The sequence below is a fragment of the Callospermophilus lateralis genome, unplaced genomic scaffold, assembly GCF_048772815.1.
Source record: "Callospermophilus lateralis isolate mCalLat2 unplaced genomic scaffold, mCalLat2.hap1 Scaffold_2286, whole genome shotgun sequence".
Lineage (NCBI taxonomy): Eukaryota > Metazoa > Chordata > Mammalia > Rodentia > Sciuridae > Callospermophilus > Callospermophilus lateralis.
The window spans coordinates 67,731-72,644 of NW_027513193.1; the positions used below are offsets into that span (position 1 = coordinate 67,731).

General features: G+C 44.1%; 1 pseudogene; it reads right to left on the bottom strand.

Moving 5' to 3' along the window:
* Positions 1-230: 230 nt before the first annotated feature.
* On the bottom strand, positions 231-1,169 carry LOC143388503 (olfactory receptor 2L13-like; annotated as a pseudogene).
* Positions 1,170-4,914: the final 3,745 nt, after the last annotated feature.

A 4,914-nucleotide genomic window follows, 5' to 3' on the forward strand; every position in this document is an offset into this window, starting at 1 on the left:
TACTGTTAATATTAACATTGATTGCAATGTTTTCAATTCAATACAAATATCAATAATAATGCAATTTTTTAATAATCATCAAGATATCATAATAAATTTTATTTATTTTTAAATGTTTGACTAGTAAACTTTAATTGCATATGTGTCTCATACTTGTATTGGTCAGCCCTTCTGAACACTGCTTAGTCTGCATGGAGAGAAGCCATACAGAGGAGCAGGGACAACCATGCTCACTTCTTCCTAGAGGAGAACATCCCCCACACTCTCCTCATGGCCCCCAGCACCTCCTTGTTCCTCAGGCTATAGACAATTGGGTTGAGCATGGGGGTGAGGACGCTGTAGAAAACTGCAAGGATTTTGTCTTCTTCTGGTGAGCGGAGACTCCTGGGACGGAGATAAGTGTACACAAAAGGAGCATAGTAAAATGTCACCACAGTTAAATGTGTGGCGCACGTGGTGAAGGCCTTTTTCCTTCCCTCTTTTGAGCGCATGTGGAAGACAGCAAAAAGGACGCGTCCATAGGAGACCATGATGCCAAGGAAAGGGAGGAAGAGAAACAGGGTGGTGCTCACAAACACCATGTACTCATAGACCCAGGTGTCCATACAGGCCAGAGGCATCATGGCTGGGATGTCACAGAAGAAATGATTGATTTCTCTGGACCTGCAGTAAGGAATTTGAAAAGTGTAGATGGTGTGTGCCAGGGAGTTGATGGAGCCCAGTGTCCAGGACCCCAGGATCATCTTCACACATACCCTTTTACTCATGCGGATGGGGTAGTGGAGGGGGTGGCAGATGGCCACAAAGCGGTCATAGGCCATGGAGGCCAGAAGTTATCCTTCAGAACACCCCATGGTTATGAAGAAGAAGATCTGCATGGCACACCCTAGGAAGGAGATGCTTTTCTGGCCAGAGAGGAAATTATATGTCATCTTGGGGACCGTGGAGGAGATGTACATCAGGTCCATGAGGGAGAGCTGGCTGAGGAGAAAGTACATGGGGGTATGGAGCCGCAGGTCCAAGAAGATGAGGGCAGTCATCCCTGAGTTGCCCAAACAGGCGAGAACAAACACAGAGATGATTAGGAGCAAAAGAAGGAGGCCAGTCTGGTTTGGGGGTAACAGGCCCAACAAAATAAAATCATTTGAAGTTTGGTTCCATTTCTCCATGGAAATGCACTACTTTGATTTCTTTGAAAGAAAAACAGAAGCAAAAACTATCCACTACACCTGCAATGAAGCAGAAAAGGAAAATAAAAAGAAGTCAACTTTATTATTGTTTTAGAATGAATTCCTTTTCTTCAACACTGTACATTTTTCCAGAATTGACTTTAAAATCTAAATTGCTTGTTCCTGTTGCAATTGCTTCTGGTAACCACCTGAGTATGACATAATAGACAAACATAGGAAATATAAAGTCACATACAATCTGGATGAGTGGATAAAGAAAATGTGGTACATTTACATGATGGAATTCTACTCAGCCATAAAGAGGAATGGAATTACGGCATTTGCTGGTAAATAGATAGAATGTGGGACTGTTAGGCTGAATGAAGAAGCAAAGGCCAAATGTTTTCTCTGATATGTGGATGCTAGAATGAATTGGACATAACTTTCTTGGGTGCACATATGAACAAATGAACAATGTAACTCATCCACAAGTAGAATAATGGGAAATGATACTCGTTGTATGCATATAAATATATCCTACAGCCACTGTATAAATACTAAGAAGACAAAGTGGCACAGGTATCAAACACAAAAGAGGCCGCTGGATCCTTCTTCCTGAAGCACTCATGGCAGGAGCCTTCCCCAGGGCCATGCAGCAGCCTCAGCACCCAGTCCCAGCACAGACACCCCTCACTCCTGTCGGCGTGACGCTAGGTGCTTGTGACCTTGCCTCTTCGCATCCCTCATTTCTGACCTTTCCTCCCCAGATGTCACTCTTGTCACTCAGTAAACTGGGATCTTCTCCCCAGGACTGTACCGCTCACCTTCTAAAAGACAGTCCTCTCCTGGTCCCTCAGTGTATCACCATACACAATCATTGTTCTTGACCTGTAAAGGTCTTCTATGCCCTATGAGACCCACCTGATCATAATGTGCTCCTTAGTTATTGTTTCTGCCAGAATTCAGTTTCCATTTTCTGAGGCTTACAAACCCAATATCCAACAACTGGATTTCCACACACATTCTCTTTTCTTTGTGTAAGCCAATGACCATGGTAAAGGTGAACAGAGTGAATAATGCACATGGGTTTCACACTGTTTGCTTGCAGCAGCTAGAACCAGTGTGACAACGGAAATATAACATGGTGTGGACACCGTAACCACACATTCACTTTACTTTCTGTGTGTGTGACGTTGCAACTCCAGAACTTCTCTCGACTCTTCTTACCACAAATTACATTTATTATGATCCATCCATGACACAAATCTGTGTATCTATAATTTTCAGAATTGTGTGCATCTGGGGTTTGAAGCTTTTGGGACCTGGGAGTTAGATATAAGTCTCTACTTTCATCTGTGAATAAATTTCTGATGTGGCCTAATATATGTAAGAGTATCAAGTCTAACATGCTAAGTTTCTTTTTAGAACTTGTAAGAAAAAGAGTTTTAAGAGTCTTATAGACAATCAGTCCATGACTAATCAGGAAACTGTTGAGCCTCTGCTCACTGGGTCCCAATATCCACAGGTAAGAGCTGTGGAGATGGAGTAGGTGAGCTCTGTGGGTCCAGCACAGAGAAGGACCTGAAGGTGTGACCATCTCCCCTCTTCCTTCCATACTTTAAGCTCTGAGGACTCTCAGCCCCAGAAAAATTTAGATGTCAATTAAAGTCACACCACAGGAGAGCAGGGCATGGAAGAATCTTAATAAATTTTAATGGACTCACATCAATTCATTTTACACTTAAGATTGTTCTAAGTTATTCCAATTCGTTATGTAACAATCTGTTCCTTGTTAAACTGAGTTTCCATATGATAGGAAAACCACATGGACAAATTGTGTCCCTTATTTAAACTCAGCCCAAATCAACTCAGTATAATAATATCATCTTGACTCACCTTGCCTGAAGTCCATGAGTTTGCATTTTGAGAGAAGAAGTAGCCTCATAATTAGAAGACACCCTGCTTGAGAACTTATTGAACTCTTCAAAGGCTTAAACCAAAGCCATGCCCACACAGGCTGCCAGGCTCAGCAGCTGGTTCCTGCCACTGAGCAGCAGGCCTGGATCCCACCAAGCTCCCCTGACAGGAGAAGCCAAAGGCACCAGGAAGGAATCCTCAGGGCACATGCGGTTCCCACTGCTCCCTCCTGTAGCTATCGTCCTCATGTTGAAATCACAAAGCCTTCACCTTGTTCAGTGTTTCCCATGCTATTATTCTTTCCATAATCTTCCTTTGCTATTATCCATTTCAAGCCAAAATAAAGTAAGACATGTCATACTTACTTCCTCAGGTTCTACAGAAGAAGGATGAGCTGCCGCCCCTCAGGAAGGTGTGCAGAACCTTCCTCCTCCAAGCCTTACATGGCCTCCTTTCCCTCTAATTGATCCCCAATGTCCAAGCCCACAGGGACAGGAGCCATGGCCATTTCTCCTGACTTTGCTGACTTGGAGATGAGCTCAGTTCAAACCTGCTCAGCTCTGCAGCTTTGGCCTGCTGCCCAGGTTAGTCTCAGGAGGGAGGAACTGAGCTATTCCAGAACAGAATGGAGAGCTAAGTGATATTTACTAATGTTCATGAAAATCCTCTGGTTTTGAAAGTGAGAGACTTCAGGATCCACAAGATGCAGGCAGCTCTTACGAGTGTTCAGATGAGTAACAACAGGTGCACGTTAGCAGGAGCAGTTACCTCCTACAGTCTAGTTTCCATCGCATTTATTGGTGATTACGATGAAATTAAATTATGCTATGAAAACATACTCCCTTCTCTTTGACAGGCAGACAGATAATAACTCATGCACTCAGCAATTATGCAAATGTAGAGAGGAGACTGAGAGTCTTGTGATAAAATGAGGCCTTAGACACAGAGAGAGAGTTCTACCCTGCCAGCGCCACCCTGACTAGGAGACTGAGCTGAGAGGTTGACTTGAGACATTAGTTTGTTGCCAAGTCCTTAAAACAAGACAAGGGATAGTCTAGACGTACCTGGAAGAATGGCTGCCAAGTGTTCGCAAAGTGTCTGTTGCAGGGTCAGAATGGGCAGACGTAGGATCCCTCAGTCTCCCAACCAGTCCACAGATTGTAAACCAGAGAGGTGAGCATTTGAAGTTTTGGGGTACTTGTCTGTGTCCTGTAGCCTTTTATCATGAAAAGAGACAACAATATCATTCCATGAGATTGTATTCAATAAATATTTGTGGCCAGTATCATGGAAATAGGATGAAGTGCAAAACTCAACAAGTTTTGGATAAGGCGAGTGGATAAGGTACAGAAACGTAGAGGTTTCTATTGTCACTGTCACTGCTGACTTCTGTGTGCAGCTTCTGTCTGCCCCTGGGCAGTGTCACCCACTGCCTTTATCTGCTCGACGCCAGCCCAGCTGATCCCACCTCCGGCCTGTCACCAGGCTGTGAGAATCCATGAGGGTCACTGACACATGGCTGGAGAGACAGCAGGCCATGATGACTAAACTCTTGTCATTTCAGATCATAAACCTCATCTTGGCCCCTTTAATGTGTCACAATATGGTTTTTGTTTTATTTCTTCTGGTCCCAGGAATTGTGTCCAGGGATGCCGACCACTGAGCCACAGACACAGCCCTTTTTTTATATTTTTATTTTGATACAGGCCTTGCTAAGTTGTTGAGGCTGACCTTCAAATTGGAATCCTCCTTCCTCAGCCTCCCAAGCAGCTGGGATTACAGGTGTGCACCACCATACCCAGCCCCTCCCATATATTGTGGGAAGGAG